Consider the following 21,821-nt stretch of genomic DNA (forward strand, 5'->3'; position numbering starts at 1 on the left):
AACGTGACTTATGAAGTAAATTTGCTTTCTTTTTATAAAGTTTAAATAAGAAAATTAAGGAATAAAATGGAAAATTCTTTCTTTTAAATAGTGATTAAAAAAATTATGTAAATCGTTTCATTTAATACATCGGACTCTCTAAAACAAAGAGTCATTCTGTGTAATAAAAATTCTTGAGTATTTTGTGTGATTCATGCAATCATCAAAGTCTTTTTTTTGGAAAGACTAAAGCACATCAGAGTAAAGGAAGTGCACCACAATGTAAAAGTTTCTAAAAATCTTTAAATTTTATGTATCAAAAACAAAAAAACATTATTTCTTTTATTAATATGTAGGGGGTATAACTCAGTGGCAGAGCATTTGACTGCAGATCAAGAGGTCCTTGGTTCAAATCCGAGTGCCCCCTGTAGTATGGTTTTCATAAAAATGTAAAAATTTTCACACCTTTCAATAATATCATTTAGACAGCTTATCCATATCAGGCTTAACTTAGCACAAGTTTTATATAAACGTGACTTATGAAGTAAATTTGCTTTCTTTCTATAAAGTTTAAATAAGAAAATTAAGGAATAAAATGGAAAATTCTTTCTTTTAAATAGTGATTAAAAAAATTATGTAAATCGTTTCATTTAATACATCGGACTCTCTAAAACAAAGAGTCATTCTGTGTAATAAAAATTCTTGAGTATTTTGTGTGATTTATGCAATCATCAAAGTCTTTTTTTTTGAAAGACTAAAGCACATCAGAGTAAAGGAAGTGCACCACAATGTAAAAGTTTCTAAAAATCTTTAAATTTTATGTATCAAAAACAAAAAAACGTTATTTCTTTTATTAATATGTAGGGGGTATAGCTCAGTGGCAGAGCATTTGACTGCAGATCAAGAGGTCCTTGGTTCAAATCCGAGTGCCCCCTGTAGTATGGTTTTCATAAAAATGTAACAATTTTCACACCTTTCAATAATATCATTTAGACAGCTTATCCATATCAGGCTGAACTTAGCACAAGTTTTGTTTAAACGTGACTTATGAAGTAAATTTGCTTTCTTTCTATAAAGTTTAAATAAGAAAATTAAGGAATAAAATGGAAAATTCTTTCTTTTAAATAGTGATTAAAAAAATTATGTATATCGTTTCATTTAATACATCGGACTCTCTAAAACAAAGAGTCTTTCTGTGTAATAAAAATTCTTGAGTATTTTGTGTGCTTTATGCAATCATCAAAGTCTTTTTTGGAAAGACTAAAGCACATCAGAGTAAAGGAAGTGCACCACAATGTAAAAGTTTCTAAAAATCTTCAAATTTTATGTATCAAAAACAAAAAAACATTATCTCTTTTATTAATATGTAGGGGTATAGCTCAGTGGCAGAGCATTTGACTGCAGATCAAGAGGTCCTTGGATCAAATCCGAGTGCCCCCTGTAGTATGGTTTTCATAAAAATGTAACAATTTTCACACCTTTCAATAATATCATTTAGACAGCTTATCCATATCAGGCTGAACTTAGCACAAGTTTGTTTTAAACGTGACTTATGAAGTAAATTTGCTTTCTTTCTATAAAGTTTAAATAAAAAAATTAAGGAATAAAATGGAAAATTCTTTCTTTTAAATAGTGATTAAAAAAATTATGTAAATCGTTTAATTTAATACATCGGACTCTCTAAAACAAAGAGTCATTCTGTTTAATAAAAATTCTTGAGTATTTTGTGTGATTAATGCAATCATCAAAGTCTTTTTTTTGGAAAGACTAAAGCACATCAGAGTAAAGGAAGTGCACCACAATGTAAAAGTTTCTAAAAATCTTTAAATTTTATGTATCAAAAACCAAAAAACATTATTTCTTTTATTAATATGTAGGGGGTATAGCTCAGTGGCAGAGCATTTGACTGCAGATCAAGAGGTCCTTGGTTCAAATCCGAGTGCCCCCTGTAGTATGGTTTTCATAAAAATGTAACAATTTTCACACCTTTCAATAATATCATTTAGACAGCTTATCCATATCAGGCTGAACCTAGCACAAGTTTTATTTAAACGTGACTTATGAAGTAAATTTGCTTTCTTTCTATAAAGTTTAAATAAGAAAATTAAGGAATAAAATGGAAAATTCTTTCTTTTAAATAGTGATTAAAAAAATTATGTAAATCGTTTCATTTAATACATCTAACTCTCTAAAACAAAGAGTCATTCTGTGTAATAAAAATTCTTGAGTATTTTCTGTGATTTATGCAATCATCAAAGTCTTTTTTTTGGAAAGACTAAAGCACATCAGAGTAAAGGAAGTGCACCACAATGTAAAAGTTTCTAAAAATCTTTAAATTTTATGTATCAAAAACAAAAAAACATTATTGCTTTTATTAATATGTAGGGGGTATAACTCAGTGGCAGAGCATTTGACTGCAGATCAAGAGGTCCTTGGCTCAAATCCAAGTGCCCCCTGTAGTATGGTTTTCATAAAAATGTAACCTTTTTCACACCTTTCAATAATATCATTTAGACAGCTTATCCATATCAGGCTGAACTTAGCACAAGTTTTGTTTAAACGTGACTTATGAAGTAAATTTGCTTTCTTTCTATAAAGTTTAAATAAGAAAATTAAGGAATAAAATGGAAAATTCTTTCTTTTAAATAGTGATTAAAAAAATTATGTATATCGTTTCATTTAATACATCGGACTCTCTAAAACAAAGAGTCATTCTGTGTAATAAAAATTCTTGAGTATTTTGTGTGCTTTATGCAATCATCAAAGTCTTTTTTGGAAAGACTAAAGCACATCAGAGTAAAGGAAGTGCACCACAATGTAAAAGTTTCTAAAAATCTTCAAATTTTATGTATCAAAAACAAAAAAACATTATCTCTTTTATTAATATGTAGGGGTATAGCTCAGTGGCAGAGCATTTGACTGCAGATCAAGATATCCTTGGATCAAATCCGAGTGCCCCCTGTAGTATGGTTTTCATAAAAATGTAACAATTTTCACACCTTTCAATAATATCATTTAGACAGCTTATCCATATCAGGCTGAACTTAGCACAAGTTTTATTTAAACGTGACTTATGAAGTAAATTTGCTTTCTTTCTATAAAGTTTAAATAAGAAAATTAAGGAAAAAAATGGAAAATTCTTTCTTTTAAATAGTGATTAAAAAAATTATGTAAATCATTTAATTTAATACATCAGACTCTCTAAAACAAAGTGTCATTCTGTGTAATAAAAATTCATGAGTATTTTGTGTGCTTTATGCAATCATCAAAGTCTTTTTTTGGAAATACTAAAGCACATCAGAGTAAAGGAAGTGCACCACAATGTAAATGTTTCTAAAAATCTTCAAATTTTATGTATCAAAAACAAAAAAACATTATTTCTTTTATTAACATATAGGGGGTGTAGCTCAGTGGCAGAGCATTTGACTGCAGATCAAGAGGTCCTTGGCTCAAATCCAAGTGCCCCCTGTAGTATGGTTTTCATAAAAATGTAACAATTTTCACACCTTTCAATAATATCATTTAGACAGCTTATCCATATCAGGCTGAACTTAGCACAAGTTTGTTTTAAACGTGACTTATGAAGTAAATTTGCTTTCTTTCTATAAAGTTTAAATAAAAAAATTAAGGAATAAAATGGAAAATTCTTTCTTTTAAATAGTGATTAAAAAAATTATGTAAATCGTTTAATTTAATACATCGGACTCTCTAAAACAAAGAGTCATTCTGTTTAATAAAAATTCTTGAGTATTTTGTGTGATTAATGCAATCATCAAAGTCTTTTTTTTGGAAAGACTAAAGCACATCAGAGTAAAGGAAGTGCACCACAATGTAAAAGTTTCTAAAAATCTTTAAATTTTATGTATCAAAAACCAAAAAACATTATTTCTTTTATTAATATGTAGGGGGTATAGCTCAGTGGCAGAGCATTTGACTGCAGATCAAGAGGTCCTTGGTTCAAATCCGAGTGCCCCCTGTAGTATGGTTTTCATAAAAATGTAACAATTTTCACACCTTTCAATAATATCATTTAGACAGCTTATCCATATCAGGCTGAACCTAGCACAAGTTTTATTTAAACGTGACTTATGAAGTAAATTTGCTTTCTTTCTATAAAGTTTAAATAAGAAAATTAAGGCATAAAATGGAAAATTCTTTCTTTTAAATAGTGATTAAAAAAAATTATGTAAATCGTTTCATTTAATACATCGGACTCCCTAAAACAAAGAGTCATTCTGTGTAATAAAAATTCTTGAGTATTTTGTGTGCTTTATGCAATCATCAAAGTCTTTTTTGGAAAGACTAAAGCACATCAGAGTAAAGGAAGTGCACCACAATGTAAAAGTTTCTAAAAATCTTCAAATTTTATGTATCAAAAACAAAAAAAATTATTTCTTTTATTAAAATGTAGGGGGTATATCTCAGTGGCAGAGAATTTGACTGCATATCAAGAGGTCCTTGGCTCAAATCCAAGTGCCCCCTGTAGTATGGTTTTCATAAAAATGTAACAATTTTCACACCTTTCAATAATATCATTTAGACAGCTTATCCATATCAGGCTGAACTTAGCACAAGTTTTGTTTAAACGTGACTTATGAAGTAAATTTGCTTTCTTTCTATAAAGTTTAAATAAGAAAATTAAGGAATAAAATGGAAAATTCTTTCTTTTAAATAGTGATTAAAAAAATTATGTAAATCGTTTCATTTAATACATCGGACTCTCTAAAACAAAGAGTCATTCTGTGTAATAAAAATTCTTGAGTATTTTGTGTGATTCATGCAATCATCAAAGTCTTTTTTTTGGAAAGACTAAAGCACATCAGAGTAAAGGAAGTGCACCACAATGTAAAAGTTTCTAAAAATCTTTAAATTTTATGTATCAAAAACAAAAAAACATTATTTCTTTTATTAATCTGTAGGGGGTATAACTCAGTGGCAGAGCATTTGACTGCAGATCAAGAGGTCCTTGGTTCAAATCCGAGTGCCCCCTGTAGTATGGTTTTCATAAAAATGTAAAAATTTTCACACCTTTCAATAATATCATTTAGACAGCTTATCCATATCAGGCTTAACTTAGCACAAGTTTTATTTAAACGTGACTTATGAAGTAAATTTGCTTTCTTTCTATAAAGTTTAAATAAGAAAATTAAGGAATAAAATGGAAATTTCTTTCTTTTAAATAGTGATTAAAAAAATTATGTAAATCGTTTCATTTAATACATCGGACTCTCTAAAACAAAGAGTCATTCTGTGTAATAAAAATTCTTGAGTATTTTGTGTGATTTATGCAATCATCAAAGTCTTTTTTTTGGAAAGACTAAAGCACATCAGAGTAAAGGAAGTGCACCACAATGTAAAAGTTTCTAAAAATCTTTAAATTTTATGTATCAAAAACAAAAAAACATTATTGCTTTTATTAATATGTAGGGGGTATAACTCAGTGGCAGAGCATTTGACTGCAGATCAAGAGGTCCTTGGCTCAAATCCAAGTGCCCCCTGTAGTATGGTTTTCATAAAAATGTAACCTTTTTCACACCTTTCAATAATATCATTTAGACAGCTTATCCATATCAGGCTGAACTTAGCACAAGTTTTGTTTAAACGTGACTTATGAAGTAAATTTGCTTTCTTTTTATAAAGTTTAAATAAGAAAATTAAGGAATAAAATGGAAAATTCTTTCTTTTAAATAGTGATTAAAAAAATTATGTAAATCGTTTCATTTAATACATCGGACTCTCTAAAACAAAGTGTCATTCTGTGTAATAAAAATTCATGAGTATTTTGTGTGCTTTATGCAATCATCAAAGTCTTTTTTGGAAAGACTAAAGCACATCAGAGTAAAGGAAGTGCACCACAATGTTAATGTTTCTAAAAATCTTCAAATTTTATGTATCAAAAACAAAAAAACATTATTTCTTTTATTAATATGTAGGGGGTATAGCTCAGTGGCAGAGCATTTGACTGCAGATCAAGAGGTCCTTGGTTCAAATCTGAGTGCCCCCTGTAGTATGGTTTTCATAAAAATGTAACAATTTTCACACCTTTCAATAATATCATTTAGACAGCTTATCCATATCAGGCTGAACTTAGCACAAGTTTTATTTAAACGTGACTTATGAAGTAAATTTGCTTTCTTTCTATAAAGTTTAAATAAGAAAATTAAGGCATAAAATGGAAAATTCTTTCTTTTAAATAGTGATTAAAAAAATTATGTAAATCGTTTCATTTAATACATCGGACTCTCTAAAACAAAGAGTCATTCTGTGTAATAAAAATTCTTGAGTATTTTGTGTGCTTTATGCAATCATCAAAGTCTTTTTTGGAAAGACTAAAGCACATCAGAGTAAAGGAAGTGCACCACAATGTAAAAGTTTCTAAAAATCTTCAAAATTTATGTATCAAAAACAAAAAAAATTATTTCTTTTATTAAAATGTAGGGGGTATATCTCAGTGGCAGAGCATTTGACTGCATATCAAGAGGTCCTTGGCTCAAATCCAAGTGCCCCCTGTAGTATGGTTTTCATAAAAATGTAACCTTTTTCACACCTTTCAATAATATCATTTAGACAGCTTATCCATATCAGGCTGAACTTAGCACAAGTTTTGTTTAAACGTGACTTATGAAGTAAATTTGCTTTCTTTTTATAAAATTTAAATAAGAAAATTAAGGAATAAAATGGAAAATTCTTTCTTTTAAATAGTGATTAAAAAAATTATGTAAATCGTTTCATTTAATACATCGGACTCTCTAAAACAAAGAGTCATTCTGTGTAATAAAAATTCTTGAGTATTTTGTGTGCTTTATGCAATCATCAAAGTCTTTTTTGGAAAGACTAAAGCACATCAGAGTAAAGGAAGTGCACCACAATGTAAAAGTTTCTAAAAATCTTCAAATTTTATGTATCAAAAACAAAAAAAATTATTTCTTTTATTAAAATGTAGGGGGTATATCTCAGTGGCAGAGAATTTGACTGCATATCCTGAGGTCCTTGGCTCAAATCCAAGTGCCGCCTGTAGTATGGTTTTCATAAAAATGTAACAATTTTCACACCTTTCAATAATATCATTTAGACAGCTTATCCATATCAGGCTGAACTTTGCACAAGTTTTATTTAAACGTGACTTATGAAGTAAATTTGCTTTCTTTCTATAAAGTTTAAATAAGAAAATTAAGGAATAAAATGGAAAATTCTTTCTTTTAAATAGTGATTAAAAAAATTATGTAAATCATTTCATTTAATACATCGGACTCTCTAAAACAAAGTGTCATTCTGTGTAATAAAAATTCATGAGTATTTTGTGTGCTTTATGCAATCATCAAAGTCTTTTTTGGAAAGACTAAAGCACATCAGAGTAAAGGAAGTGCACCACAATGTTAATGTTTCTAAAAATCTTCAAATTTTATGTATCAAAAACAAAAAAACATTATTTCTTTTATTAATATGTAGGGGGTATAGCTCAGTGGCAGAGCATTTGACTGCAGATCAAGAGGTCCTTGGTTCAAATCTGAGTGCCCCCTGTAGTATGGTTTTCATAAAAATGTAACAATTTTCACACCTTTCAATAATATCATTTAGACAGCTTATCCATATCAGGCTGAACTTAGCACAAGTTTTATTTAAACGTGACTTATGAAGTAAATTTGCTTTCTTTCTATAAAGTTTAAATAAGAAAATTAAGGCATAAAATGGAAAATTCTTTCTTTTAAATAGTGATTAAAAAAATTATGTAAATCATTTCATTTAATACATCGGACTCTCTAAAACAAAGAGTCATTCTGTGTAATAAAAATTCTTGAGTATTTTGTGTGCTTTATGCAATCATCAAAGTCTTTTTTGGAAAGACTAAAGCACATCAGAGTAAAGGAAGTGCACCACAATGTAAAAGTTTCTAAAAATCTTCAAATTTTATGTATCAAAAACAAAAAAACATTATCTCTTTTATTAATATGTAGGGGTATAGCTCAGTGGCAGAGCATTTGACTGCAGATCAAGAGGTCCTTGGATCAAATCCGAGTGCCCCCTGTAGTATGGTTTTCATAAAAATGTAACAATTTTCACACCTTTCAATAATATTATTTAGACAGCTTATCCATATCAGGCTGAACTTAGCACAAGTTTTATTTAAACGTGACTTATGAAGTAAATTTACTTTCTTTCTATAAAGTTTAAATAAGAAAATTAAGGAATAAAATGGAAAATTCTTTCTTTTAAATAGTGATTAAAAAAATTATGTAAATCATTTCATTTAATACATCAGACTCTCTAAAACAAAGTGTCATTCTGTGTAATAAAAATTCATGAGTATTTTGTGTGCTTTATGCAATCATCAAAGTCTTTTTTTGGAAAGACTAAAGCACATCAGAGTAAAGGAAGTGCACCACAATGTAAATGTTTCTAAAAATCTTCAAATTTTATGTATCAAAAACAAAAAAACATTATTTCTTTTATTAACATGTAGGGGGTGTAGCTCAGTGGCAGAGCATTTGACTGCAGATCAAGAGGTCCTTGGCTCAAATCCAAGTGCCCCCTGTAGTATGGTTTTCATAAAAATGTAACAATTTTCACACCTTTCAATAATATCATTTAGACAGCTTATCCATATCAGGCTGAACTTAGCACAAGTTTGTTTTAAACGTGACTTATGAAGTAAATTTGCTTTCTTTCTATAAAGTTTAAATAAAAAAATTAAGGAATAAAATGGAAAATTCTTTCTTTTAAATAGTGATTAAAAAAATTATGTAAATCGTTTAATTTAATACATCGGACTCTCTAAAACAAAGAGTCATTCTGTTTAATAAAAATTCTTGAGTATTTTGTGTGATTAATGCAATTATCAAAGTCTTTTTTTTGGAAAGACTAAAGCACATCAGAGTAAAGGAAGTGCACCACAATGTAAAAGTTTCTAAAAATCTTTAAATTTTATGTATCAAAAACCAAAAAACATTATTTCTTTTATTAATATGTAGGGGGTATAGCTCAGTGGCAGAGCATTTGACTGCAGATCAAGAGGTCCTTGGTTCAAATCCGAGTGCCCCCTGTAGTATGGTTTTCATAAAAATGTAACAATTTTCACACCTTTCAATAATATCATTTAGACAGCTTATCCATATCAGGCTGAACCTAGCACAAGTTTTATTTAAACGTGACTTATGAAGTAAATTTGCTTTCTTTCTATAAAGTTTAAATAAGAAAATTAAGGCATAAAATGGAAAATTCTTTCTTTTAAATAGTGATTAAAAAATTATGTAAATCGTTTCATTTAATACATCGGACTCTCTAAAACAAAGAGTCATTCTGTGTAATAAAAATTCTTGAGTATTTTGTGTGCTTTATGCAATCATCAAAGTCTTTTTTGGAAAGACTAAAGCACATCAGAGTAAAGGAAGTGCACCACAATGTAAAAGTTTCTAAAAATCTTCAAATTTTATGTATCAAAAACAAAAAAAATTATTTCTTTTATTAAAATGTAGGGGGTATATCTCAGTGGCAGAGAATTTGACTGCATATCCTGAGGTCCTTGGCTCAAATCCAAGTGCCGCCTGTAGTATGGTTTTCATAAAAATGTAACCTTTTTCACACCTTTCAATAATATCATTTAGACAGCTTATCCATATCAGGCTGAACTTAGCACAAGTTTTGTTTAAACGTGACTTATGAAGTAAATTTGCTTTCTTTTTATAAAGTTTAAATAAGAAAATTAAGGAATAAAATGGAAAATTCTTTCTTTTAAATAGTGATTAAAAAAATTATGTAAATCGTTTCATTTAATACATCAGACTCTCTAAAACAAAGTGTCATTCTGTGTAATAAAAATTCATGAGTATTTTGTGTGCTTTATGCAATCATCAAAGTCTTTTTTTGGAAAGACTAAAGCACATCAGAGTAAAGGAAGTGCACCACAATGTAAATGTTTCTAAAAATCTTCAAATTTTATGTATCAAAAACAAAAAAACATTATTTCTTTTATTAACATGTAGGGGGTGTAGCTCAGTGGCAGAGCATTTGACTGCAGATCAAGAGGTCCTTGGCTCAAATCCAAGTGCCCCCTGTAGTATGGTTTTCATAAAAATGTAACAATTTTCACACCTTTCAATAATATCATTTAGACAGCTTATCCATATCAGGCTGAACTTTGCACAAGTTTTATTTAAACGTGACTTATGAAGTAAATTTGCTTTCTTTCTATAAAGTTTAAATAAGAAAATTAAGGAATAAAATGGAAAATTCTTTCTTTTAAATAGTGATTAAAAAAATTATGTAAATCATTTCATTTAATACATCGGACTCTCTAAAACAAAGTGTCATTCTGTGTAATAAAAATTCATGAGTATTTTGTGTGCTTTATGCAATCATCAAAGTCTTTTTTGGAAAGACTAAAGCACATCAGAGTAAAGGAAGTGCACCACAATGTTAATGTTTCTAAAAATCTTCAAATTTTATGTATCAAAAACAAAAAAACATTATTTCTTTTATTAATATGTAGGGGGTATAGCTCAGTGGCAGAGCATTTGACTGCAGATCAAGAGGTCCTTGGTTCAAATCTGAGTGCCCCCTGTAGTATGGTTTTCATAAAAATGTAACAATTTTCACACCTTTCAATAATATCATTTAGACAGCTTATCCATATCAGGCTGAACTTAGCACAAGTTTTATTTAAACGTGACTTATGAAGTAAATTTGCTTTCTTTCTATAAAGTTTAAATAAGAAAATTAAGGCATAAAATGGAAAATTCTTTCTTTTAAATAGTGATTAAAAAAATTATGTAAATCGTTTCATTTAATACATCGGACTCTCTAAAACAAAGAGTCATTCTGTGTAATAAAAATTCTTGAGTATTTTGTGTGCTTTATGCAATCATCAAAGTCTTTTTTGGAAAGACTAAAGCACATCAGAGTAAAGGAAGTGCACCACAATGTAAAAGTTTCTAAAAATCTTCAAATTTTATGTATCAAAAACAAAAAAAATTATTTCTTTTATTAAAATGTAGGGGGTATATCTCAGTGGCAGAGCATTTGACTGCATATCAAGAGGTCCTTGGCTCAAATCCAAGTGCCCCCTGTAGTATGGTTTTCATAAAAATGTAACCTTTTTCACACCTTTCAATAATATCATTTAGACAGCTTATCCATATCAGGCTGAACTTAGCACAAGTTTTGTTTAAACGTGACTTATGAAGTAAATTTGCTTTCTTTTTATAAAGTTTAAATAAGAAAATTAAGGAATAAAATGGAAAATTCTTTCTTTTAAATAGTGATTAAAAAAATTATGTAAATCGTTTCATTTAATACATCGGACTCTCTAAAACAAAGAGTCATTCTGTGTAATAAAAATTCTTGAGTATTTTGTGTGATTTATGCAATCATCAAAGTCTTTTTTTTGGAAAGACTAAAGCACATCAGAGTAAAGGAAGTGCACCACAATGTAAAAGTTTCTAAAAATCTTTAAATTTTATGTATCAAAAACAAAAAAACATTATTTCTTTTATTAATATGTAGGGGGTATAACTCAGTGGTAGAGCATTTGACTGCAGATCAAGAGATCCTTGGTTCAAATCCGAGTGCCCCCTGTAGTATGGTTTTCATAAAAATGTAACAATTTTCACACCTTTCAATAATATCATTTAGACAGCTTATCCATATCAGGCTGAACTTAGCACAAGTTTTGTTTAACCCCTTTACGACCGCCGATACGCCTTTTAACGGCGGTAAATAAGGGTACTTTTTCCGATCCGCCGCTTTTTAACGGCGGTCGGAAAAAAGGGTCTAGCGCCCCCCAGAGTCAGAAAATTTCCGGGGTCTCAGCTGCCGGGGGTAGCTGAGACCCTGGAGATCATGATTCGGGCCGGTTTTTCCGGTCCCCGCTCACCTGATGACCGGTATACACCGTATACCGATCATCAAGTTATAGTAAATGACCGCTCCGGTAAAAAATGATTTATCTCCCATCTGGCATGATCAAACATGCCAGATGGGAGATAAATCTTTTTCCCGGTTCCCTCCGGTCCCCCGGTGTCCCCAAAGTGCCCCCCCCGACCCCCAACCCCCTCCCGAAAATCCAAGATGGCCGCGCGCACCGGCGATCACAGCAGCGCGCCGGCCGCATTTCCACTGTTCCTATGGTTTCTGTCGTATGTGCCATAACACATACGACAGAAACCTGCTCCCTAGGCCCTGCCGGGTCCCCCCCTACCCCCCCCCTGGTGTCCCCCGGTGTCATACATACCGGAGCGCTGATCCCCCGCGGCCCCCTCCTCCGGCTCCTTCTCTGCAGACTCCGGTCACATGTGCAGAGCAGCTTACAGCTTCCTGTGTTCAGGACGCTGGCTGCAGCTGCTGCTGCACTGAGTCTGCAGCTGTGACCCGGGGAGAGTGGGTGCAGATTCTTTGCACCCACTCTCCTCAAATGGAGGGTCTGCCCTCCTAGAAAATGGGGGATACGTTCCCTGAACGTGTCCCCCATATTCTAGAAGGTCCAGAGGCGACGTGGACGTCCAAATGGATTATTGTGGATTTTTTTTTTCTTTTCAATAAATTGGTCAATCAGGGAATGTTTTGGGGAGTGTTTTTTCAAATAAATTTTTTTTTGTTGTCAATTTTTTTTTTATTACTGTCAATTAGTTATGTCGGGTATCTGATAGACGCCGTGACATAACTAATTGCTGGGCTTGATGCCAGGTGACATTACACACCTGGTATCAACCCCATTCATTACCCCGTTAGCCAACGCACCAGGGCGCGGGATGAGCTGGGGCGAAGCGCCAGAATTGGCGCATCTAATGGATGCGCCACTTCTGGGGCGGCTGCGGCCTGCTATTTTTAGGCTGGGAAGAGTCCAATAACCGTGGCTCTTCCCATCCTGAGAATACCAGACCCCAGCTGTCAGCTTCACCTTGGCTGGTGATCTAATTTGGGGGGACCCCACGTTTGTTTTTTTTTTTTAATTATTTATTTATAAATAATTAAAAAAAAAAAACAGCTTGGGGAGCCCTCCAAATTGATCACCAGACAAGATGAAGCTGTCAGCTGTGGTTTGCAGGCTACAGCTGTCTGCTTTACCCTAGCTGGCTATCAAAAATAGGGGGGACCCCACGTCATTTATTTTAATTCTTTTTTTTTTTTTTGGGCTAAATACAAGGCTAGGCATCCTTTAGTGTCACATGAAAGGCACTAAAGGGCGCCAGCTTAGAATATGCAGGGGGGTGGGACGTTATATATGTTTGACATCTATCCATTCATCCATTGTAGCATTTTACGCTGTGTGCCCACAATCAGGGTTTGCAACGTTTTGGGCGCAGAGTGTTTTCCCTGCGTCCATAACGCTGCGTTGTGCAGTAGAAGCACAGTGGCAGGATTTTTAGAAATCCCGTGCCCACTGTGTTTCTTTTCTCCGCAGCATAAATCGACCTGTGGCGCAGCTTCCCGAGCCTCAGGATGTCAATTTATGCTGCGGAGATGAGTGTTCTTTGCAGGTAGAAAAGAACTAAAGTCCACAGCAGCCTGAACCCAAATCGTGGGCATGGGCAGCTGCGTTCTCCCGTGGACAACACTCACATTTCTGCAGGAGGCTGACACTGGGTACTAGACGCCGTGTCGCTGGATCATGGCCACATAGCCTAAAGGCTACTTTACACGCTGCGATATCGGTCCCGATATCGCTAGCGTGGGTACCCGCCCCCATCTGTTGTGCGACACGGGCAATCGCTGCCCGTGCCGCACAACATCGCGCAGATGCGTCACACATACTTACCTGCCCGGCGACGTCGCTGTGACCGGCAAACCGCCTCCTTTCTAAGGGGGCGGTCCGTGTGGCGTCACAGTGACGTCACTGAGCGGCCGCCCAATAGAAGCGGAGGGGCGGAGATGAGTGGCCGGAACATCCCGCCCACCTCCTTCCTTCCTCATAGCGGCCGGGAGGCAGGTAAGGAGAGCTTCCTCGTTCCTGCGGCGTCACACATAGCGATGTGTGCTGCCGCAGGAGCGACGAACTACATCGTTACTGCTGCAGTAACGATAATCGAGAATGGACCCCCATGTCACCGATGAGCGATTTTGCACATTTTTGCAACGATGCAAAATCGCTCATCGGTGTCACACGCAGCAACATCGCTAATGCGGCCGGATGTGCGTCACCAATTCCGTGACCCTAACGACTCCGCATTAGCGATGTCGCAGCGTGTAAAGCCCCCTTAACAGTGAGAAATTTTTTGCTACAGCAACAGTTTTGTGAAGTACCTGTGGATTCAAAATGTTTACTATACTCCTGAATAAAATCCTTGAGGGGTCCAGTTTCCAAAATGAGGTCACTTGTGGGGGGTTTCTGATGTATAGGTGCCCAAGGGGCCCTGCTAATGTGACATGGTGCGCGCAATTTACTTCAACTTTTCCAAAATTCAAATGGTGCTCCTTCCATTCCAAGCCCTCCCATTTATCCAAACAAAGGTTTTTGGCCACATGTGTGGTATCCCTGCGCTCACAAGAAATTAGATAACAACCTGTGGGGTACACGTTTTGTTGTTGCCTCTTGAAAAAGTGAAAAATGTGTCGCTAAATCAACATTTTTGTGAAAAAAATGAAAATTTCAATATGGCAACCTAAGCTTATCAAATTCTGTGAAGTATTCGTGGATTCAAAATGCTCAATATACACCTAGATTAAAGCCTTGAGGGGTCTTATTTCCAGAATGGGGTCACTTGTGGGGGACCTCCACTGCTTAGGCACCTCAGGGGTTCTCCTAATGCAACATGGCGTCCGCTATTGATTCCAGCCAATTTTGCAGTCAAATTGCACTCCTTCTCTTCTGAGCCCTGTAGTGTGCCCAAACAGTTGATTTCCACCACATACAAGATATCAACAAACTCAGGAGAAATTGCGCAGTAAATTTCATGGTGATTTTTTTCCTGTTACCCTTGTGAAAAAAAAGCTACCTGGTTGAAGTAACAATTTTGTGGTAAAATTTTATTTTTTTATTTTCATGGCTCAACGTTATAAACTTCTGTAAAGCACCTGGGGGTTCAGGGTACTCACCAAACATCAAGATAAATTCCTTGAGGGGCCTAGTTTCCAATATGGGGTCACTTGTGGTGTTTTTCTGCTGTTTACATACCTTAGGGGTCCTCCAAATGCGACATGGTGCCCGCAATCTTTTTCAGCCAAATTTCCTTTCCAAAATTCAAATATTGCTCCTTCCGTTCCAAGCCCTCCCATTTCTCCAAACAAAGGTTTCAGACCACAAGTGAGGTATCACCGCGCTCATAAAAAAGTGGGTAACAAACATTGGGGTCAAATTTTTGGAATTACCTCTTGAAAAAGTGAAAAAATTGATGCTAAAGCAACATTTTTGAGAAAAAAATGAAAATTTTCAATGTGACAACGTAACGTTATCAAAATCTGTGAAGTACCTGTGGATCCAAAATGCTCACTATACCCCTAGATAGAAGCCTTAAGGGGTCTAGTTTCCAAAATGGTGTCACTTGTAAGGGGTTTGTGCTGTTTAGTTACCTTGGCGGACATGTAAATGCAACATGGTGCCCGCAATCTATTTCAGCCAAATTTGCTTTCCAAAATTCAAATATTGCTCCTTCTGTTCCGAGCCCTCCCATTTGTCCAAACAAAGGTTTCTGACCACATGTGGGGTATTGGCGCGTTCATAAGAAAGTGGGTAACAAGTTTTGGGGTTCATTTTGTTGTGTTATTTCTTCTAAAAGTGAATAAATTTGGGGTAGAGCAACATTTTAGGTAAAATTTTATTTTTTGCTTTTTTTCATTCCACTTTGCTTTAGTTCCTGTGAAGCACCTGAAGGGTTAATAAACTTCTTGGATGTGGTTTTGAGTACTTTGAGGCGTGCTGTTTTGAGAATGGTGTCACTTTTAGGTATTTTCTGTCACTTAGGCCTCTCAAAGTCACTTCAAATGTGATGTGGTCCCTAAAAAAATGGTTTTGTGAATTTTGTTGAAAAAATGGGAAATTGCTGATGAACTTTGACCCCTTCTAACTTCCTAACCCCAAAACATTTTGTTTCAGAAATTGCGCTAATGTAAAGTAGACATGTGGGAAATGTTATTTATTAACTGTTTTGTGTGACATAACTCTCTGGGTTAAGGGCATAAAAATTAAAAGTTTGAAAATTGCAAAATTTTCAAAATTTTCATCAAATTTCCGATTTTTTCACAAATAAAAGCAAAAAATATCGTTCTAAATTTATAACTATCATGAAGTACAATATGTCACGAAAAAACAATGTCAGAATCACCGGGATCCGTTGAAGCGTTCCAGAGTTATGACCTCATAAAGTGACACTGGTCAGAATTGCAAAAAATGGCCTGGTCATTAAGTACAAAACTGGCTTCGTCCTTAAGGGGTTATACGTGACTTATGAAGTAAATTTGCTTTCTTTCTATAAAGTTTAAATAAGAAAATTAAGGAATAAAATGGAAAATTCTTTCTTTTAAATAGTGATTAAAAAAATTATGTAAATCATTTCATTTAATACATCGGACTCTCTAAAACAAAGAGTCATTCTGTGTAATAAAAATTCTTGAGTATTTTGTGTGATTTATGCAATCATCAAAGTCTTTTTTTTGGAAAGACTAAAGCATATTAGAGTAAAGGAAGTGCACCACAATGTAAAAGTTTCTAAAAATCTTTAAATTTTATGTATCAAAAACAAAAAAACGTTATTTCTTTTATTAATATGTAGGGGGTATAGCTCAGTGGCAGAGCATTTGACTGCAGATCAAGAGGTCCTTGGTTCAAATCCGAGTGCCCCCTGTAGTATGGTTTTCATAAAAATGTAACAATTTTCACACCTTTCAATAATATCATTTAGACAGCTTATCCATATCAGGCTGAACTTAGCACAAGTTTTGTTTAAACGTGACTTATGAAGTAAATTTGCTTTCTTTCTATAAAGTTTAAATAAGAAAATTAAGGAATAAAATGGAAAATTCTTTCTTTTAAATAGTGATGAAAAAAATTATGTATATCGTTTCATTTAATACATCGGACTCTCTAAAACAAAGAGTCATTCTGTGTAATAAAAATTCTTGAGTATTTTGTGTGCTTTATGCAATCATCAAAGTCTTTTTTGGAAATACTAAAGCACATCAGAGTAAAGGAAGTGCACCACAATGTAAAAGTTTCTAAAAATCTTCAAACTTTATGTATCAAAAACAAAAAAACATTATTTCTTTTATTAATATGTAGGGGTATAGCTCAGTGGCAGAGCATTTGACTGCAGATCAAGAGGTCCTTGGTTCAAATCCAAGTGCCCCCTGTAGTATGGTTTTCATAAAAATGTAACAATTTTCACACCTTTCAATAATATCATTTAGACAGCTTATCCATATCAGGCTGAACTTAGCACAAGTTTTATTTAATTGTGACTTATGAAGTAAATTTGCTTTCTTTCTCTAAAGTTTAAATAAGTAAATTAAGGAATAAAATGGAAAATTATTTCTTTTAAATAGTGATTAAAAAATTTATGTAAATCGTTTCATTTAATACATCGGACTCTCTAAAACAAAGAGTCATTCTGTGTAAAAAAAATTCTTGAGTATTTTGTGTGATTTATGCAATCATCAAAGTCTTTTTTTTGGAAAGACTAAAGCACATCAGAGTAAAGGAAGTGCACCACAATGTAAAAGTTTCTAAAAATCTTTACATTTTATGTATCAAAAACAAAAATATTTATTTATTTTATTAATATGTAGGGGGTATATCTCGGTGGCAGAGCATTTGACTGCGGATGAAGAGGTCCTTGGCTCAAATCCAAGTTCCCCCTGTAGTATGGTTTTCATAAAAATGTAACCTTTTTCACACCTTTCAATAATATCATTTAGACAGCGTATCCATATCAGGCTGAACTTAGCACAAGTTTTATTTAAATGTGACTTATGAAGTAAATTTGCTTTCTTTCTATAAAGTTTAAATAAGAAAATTAAGGAATAAAATGGAAAATTCTTTCTTTTAAATAGTGATTAAAAAAATTATGTAAATCGTTTAATTTAATACATCGGACTCTCTAAAACAAAGAGTCATTCTGTGTAATAAGAATTCTTGAGTATTTTGTGTGCTTTATGCAATCATCAAAGTCTTTTTTGGAAAGACTAAAGCACATCAGAGTAAAGGAAGTGCACCACAATGTAAAAGTTTCTAAAAATCTTCAAATTTTATGTATCAAAAACAAAAAAACATTATTTCTTTTATTAATATGTAGGGGGTATAGCTCAGTGGCAGAGCATTTGATTGCAGATCAAGACGTCCTTGGCTCAAATCCAAGTGCCCCCTGTAGTATGGTTTTCATAAAAATGTAACCTTTTTCACACCTTTTAATAATATCATTTAGACAGCTTATCCATATCAGGCTGAACTTAGCACAAGTTTTGTTTAAACGTGACTTATGAAGTAAATTTGCTTTCTTTCTATAAAGTTTAAATAAGAAAATTAAGGAATAAAATGGAAAATTCTTTCTTTTAAATAGTGATTAAAAAAATTATGTAAATCGTTTCATTTAATACATCGGACGCTCTAAAACAAAGATTAATTCTGTGTAATAAAAATTCTTGAGTATTTTGTGTGATTTATGCAATCATCAAAGTCTTTTTTTTGGAAAGACTAAAGCACATCAGAGTAAAGGAAGTGCACCACAATGTAAAAGTTTCTAAAAATCTTTAAATTTTATGTATGAAAAACAAAAAAAATTATTTCTTTTATTAATATGTAGGGGGTATAGCTCAGTGGCAGAGCATTTGACTGCAGATCAAGAGGTCCTTGGTTCAAATCCGAGTGCCCCCTGTAGTATGGGTTTCATAAAAATGTAACAATTTTCACACCTTTCAATAATATCATTTAGACAGCTTATCCATATCAGGCTGAATTTAGCACAAGTTTTATTTAATTGTGACTTATGAAGTAAATTTGCTTTCTTTCTATAAAGTTTAAATAAGTAAATTAAGGAATAAAATGGAAAATTATTTCTTTTAAATAGTGATTAAAAAAATTATGTAAATCGTTTCATTTAATACATCGGACTCTCTAAAACAAAGAGTCATTCTGTGTAATAAAAATTCTTGAGTATTTTGTGTGATTTATGCAATCATCAAAGTCTTTTTTTTGGAAAGACTAAAGCACATCAGTGTAAAGGAAGTGCACCACAATGTAAAAGTTTCTAAAAATCTTTAAATTTTATGTATCAAAAACAAAAAAACGTTATTTCTTTCATTAATATGTAGGGGGTATAGCTCAGTGGCAGAGCATTTGACTGCAGATCAAGAGGTCCTTGGTTCAAATCCGAGTGCCCCCTGTAGTATGGTTTTCATAAAAATGTAACAATTTTCACACCTTTCAAAAATATCATTTAGACAGCTTATCCATATCAGGCTGAACTTAGCACAAGTTTTGTTTAAACGTGACTTATGAAGTAAATTTGCTTTCTTTCTATAAAGTTTAAATAAGAAAATTAAGGAATAAAATGGAAAATTCTTTCTTTTAAATAGTGATTAAAAAAATTATGTATATCGTTTCATTTAATACATCGGACTCTCTAAAACAAAGAGTCATTCTGTGTAATAAAAATTCTTGAGTATTTTGTGTGCTTTATGCAATCATCAAAGTCTTTTTTGGAAAGACTAAAGCACATCAGAGTAAAGGAAGTGCACCACAATGTAAAAGTTTCTAAAAATCTTCAAATTTTATGTATCAAAAACAAAAAAACATTATCTCTTTTATTAATATGTAGGGGTATAGCTCAGTGGCAGAGCATTTGACTGCAGATCAAGAGGTCCTTGAATCAAATCCGAGTGCCCCCTGTAGTATGGTTTTCATAAAAATGTAACAATTTTCACACCTTTCAATAATATCATTTAGACAGCTTATCCATATCAGGCTGAACTTAGCACAAGTTTTATTTAAACGTGACTTATGAAGTAAATTTGCTTTCTTTCTATAAAGTTTAAATAAGAAAATTAAGGAAAGAAATGGAAAATTCTTTCTTTTAAATAGTGATTAAAAAAATTATGTAAATCATTTCATTTAATACATCAGACTCTCTAAAACAAAGTGTCATTCTGTGTAATAAAAATTTATGAGTATTTTGTGTGCTTTATGCAATCATCAAAGTCTTTTTTTGGAAAGACTAAAGCACATCAGAGTAAAGGAAGTGCACCACAATGTAAATGTTTCTAAAAATCTTCAAATTTTATGTATCAAAAACAAAAAAACATTATTTCTTTTATTAACATGTAGGGGGTGTAGCTCAGTGGCAGAGCATTTGACTGCAGATCAAGAGGTCCTTGGCTCAAATCCAAGTGCCCCCTGTAGTATGGTTTTCATAAAAATGTAACAATTTTCACACCTTTCAATAATATCATTTAGACAGCTTATCCATATCAGGCTGAACTTAGCACAAGTTTGTTTTAAACGGGACTTATGAAGTAAATTTGCTTTCTTTCTATAAAGTTTAAATAAGAAAATTAAGGAATAAAATGGAAAATTCTTTCTTTTAAATAGTGATTAAAAAAATTATGTAAATCATTTCATTTAATACATCGGACTCTCTAAAACAAAGAGTCATTCTGTGTAATAAAAATTCTTGAGTATTTTGTGTGATTTATGCAATCATCAAAGTCTTTTTTTTGGAAAGACTAAAGCATATTAGAGTAAAGGAAGTGCACCACAATGTAAAAGTTTCTAAAAATCTTTAAATTTTATGTATCAAAAACAAAAAAACGTTATTTCTTTTATTAATATGTAGGGGGTATAGCTCAGTGGCAGAGCATTTGACTGCAGATCAAGAGGTCCTTGGTTCAAATCCGAGTGCCCCCTGTAGTATGGTTTTCATAAAAATGTAACAATTTTCACACCTTTCAATAATATCATTTAGACAGCTTATCCATATCAGGCTGAACTTAGCACAAGTTTTGTTTAAACGTGACTTATGAAGTAAATTTGCTTTCTTTCTATAAAGTTTAAATAAGAAAATTAAGGAATAAAATGGAAAATTCTTTCTTTTAAATAGTGATGAAAAAAATTATGTATATCGTTTCATTTAATACATCGGACTCTCTAAAACAAAGAGTCATTCTGTGTAATAAAAATTCTTGAGTATTTTGTGTGCTTTATGCAATCATCAAAGTCTTTTTTGGAAATACTAAAGCACATCAGAGTAAAGGAAGTGCACCACAATGTAAAAGTTTCTAAAAATCTTCAAACTTTATGTATCAAAAACAAAAAAACATTATTTCTTTTATTAATATGTAGGGGTATAGCTCAGTGGCAGAGCATTTGACTGCAGATCAAGAGGTCCTTGGTTCAAATCCAAGTGCCCCCTGTAGTATGGTTTTCATAAAAATGTAACAATTTTCACACCTTTCAATAATATCATTTAGACAGCTTATCCATATCAGGCTGAACTTAGCACAAGTTTTATTTAATTGTGACTTATGAAGTAAATTTGCTTTCTTTCTCTAAAGTTTAAATAAGTAAATTAAGGAATAAAATGGAAAATTATTTCTTTTAAATAGTGATTAAAAAAATTATGTAAATAGTTTCATTTAATACATCGGACTCTCTAAAACAAAGAGTCATTCTGTGTAAAAAAAATTCTTGAGTATTTTGTGTGATTTATGCAATCATCAAAGTCTTTTTTTTGGAAAGACTAAAGCACATCAGAGTAAAGGAAGTGCACCACAATGTAAAAGTTTCTAAAAATCTTTACATTTTATGTATCAAAAACAAAAATATTTATTTATTTTATTAATATGTAGGGGGTATATCTCGGTGGCAGAGCATTTGACTGCGGATGAAGAGGTCCTTGGCTCAAATCCAAGTTCCCCCTGTAGTA

At 32.6% G+C, this 21,821-nt stretch overlaps 14 non-coding genes across 14 annotated transcripts; all 14 read left to right on the forward strand.

The window, feature by feature from the left end:
* The first annotated feature begins 842 nt into the window (after positions 1 to 842).
* Positions 843 to 914, forward strand: TRNAC-GCA (transfer RNA cysteine (anticodon GCA)). Its single transcript has one exon. It is a non-coding gene; the product is annotated as a tRNA-Cys (tRNA).
* A 941-nt stretch (positions 915 to 1,855) lies between these two features.
* TRNAC-GCA (transfer RNA cysteine (anticodon GCA)) lies at positions 1,856 to 1,927 on the forward strand. The gene has a single exon. It is a non-coding gene; the product is annotated as a tRNA-Cys (tRNA).
* Positions 1,928 to 3,883: 1,956 nt separating this feature from the next.
* TRNAC-GCA (transfer RNA cysteine (anticodon GCA)) lies at positions 3,884 to 3,955 on the forward strand. Its single transcript has one exon. It is a non-coding gene; the product is annotated as a tRNA-Cys (tRNA).
* A 1,956-nt stretch (positions 3,956 to 5,911) lies between these two features.
* Positions 5,912 to 5,983, forward strand: TRNAC-GCA (transfer RNA cysteine (anticodon GCA)). Its single transcript has one exon. It is a non-coding gene; the product is annotated as a tRNA-Cys (tRNA).
* Positions 5,984 to 7,427: 1,444 nt separating this feature from the next.
* Positions 7,428 to 7,499, forward strand: TRNAC-GCA (transfer RNA cysteine (anticodon GCA)). Its single transcript has one exon. It is a non-coding gene; the product is annotated as a tRNA-Cys (tRNA).
* A 1,448-nt stretch (positions 7,500 to 8,947) lies between these two features.
* On the forward strand, positions 8,948 to 9,019 carry TRNAC-GCA (transfer RNA cysteine (anticodon GCA)). Its single transcript has one exon. It is a non-coding gene; the product is annotated as a tRNA-Cys (tRNA).
* A 1,445-nt stretch (positions 9,020 to 10,464) lies between these two features.
* On the forward strand, positions 10,465 to 10,536 carry TRNAC-GCA (transfer RNA cysteine (anticodon GCA)). Its single transcript has one exon. It is a non-coding gene; the product is annotated as a tRNA-Cys (tRNA).
* Positions 10,537 to 11,477: 941 nt separating this feature from the next.
* TRNAC-GCA (transfer RNA cysteine (anticodon GCA)) lies at positions 11,478 to 11,549 on the forward strand. The gene has a single exon. It is a non-coding gene; the product is annotated as a tRNA-Cys (tRNA).
* Positions 11,550 to 16,678: 5,129 nt separating this feature from the next.
* On the forward strand, positions 16,679 to 16,750 carry TRNAC-GCA (transfer RNA cysteine (anticodon GCA)). Its single transcript has one exon. It is a non-coding gene; the product is annotated as a tRNA-Cys (tRNA).
* A 433-nt stretch (positions 16,751 to 17,183) lies between these two features.
* Positions 17,184 to 17,255, forward strand: TRNAC-GCA (transfer RNA cysteine (anticodon GCA)). The gene has a single exon. It is a non-coding gene; the product is annotated as a tRNA-Cys (tRNA).
* A 1,448-nt stretch (positions 17,256 to 18,703) lies between these two features.
* On the forward strand, positions 18,704 to 18,775 carry TRNAC-GCA (transfer RNA cysteine (anticodon GCA)). The gene has a single exon. It is a non-coding gene; the product is annotated as a tRNA-Cys (tRNA).
* Positions 18,776 to 19,211: 436 nt separating this feature from the next.
* TRNAC-GCA (transfer RNA cysteine (anticodon GCA)) lies at positions 19,212 to 19,283 on the forward strand. Its single transcript has one exon. It is a non-coding gene; the product is annotated as a tRNA-Cys (tRNA).
* Positions 19,284 to 20,731: 1,448 nt separating this feature from the next.
* Positions 20,732 to 20,803, forward strand: TRNAC-GCA (transfer RNA cysteine (anticodon GCA)). Its single transcript has one exon. It is a non-coding gene; the product is annotated as a tRNA-Cys (tRNA).
* A 433-nt stretch (positions 20,804 to 21,236) lies between these two features.
* On the forward strand, positions 21,237 to 21,308 carry TRNAC-GCA (transfer RNA cysteine (anticodon GCA)). The gene has a single exon. It is a non-coding gene; the product is annotated as a tRNA-Cys (tRNA).
* The last annotated feature ends 513 nt before the right edge of the window (positions 21,309 to 21,821 follow it).

The sequence above is a fragment of the Anomaloglossus baeobatrachus genome, chromosome 1 (genome assembly GCF_048569485.1).
Source record: "Anomaloglossus baeobatrachus isolate aAnoBae1 chromosome 1, aAnoBae1.hap1, whole genome shotgun sequence".
Classification (NCBI taxonomy): domain Eukaryota; kingdom Metazoa; phylum Chordata; class Amphibia; order Anura; family Aromobatidae; genus Anomaloglossus; species Anomaloglossus baeobatrachus.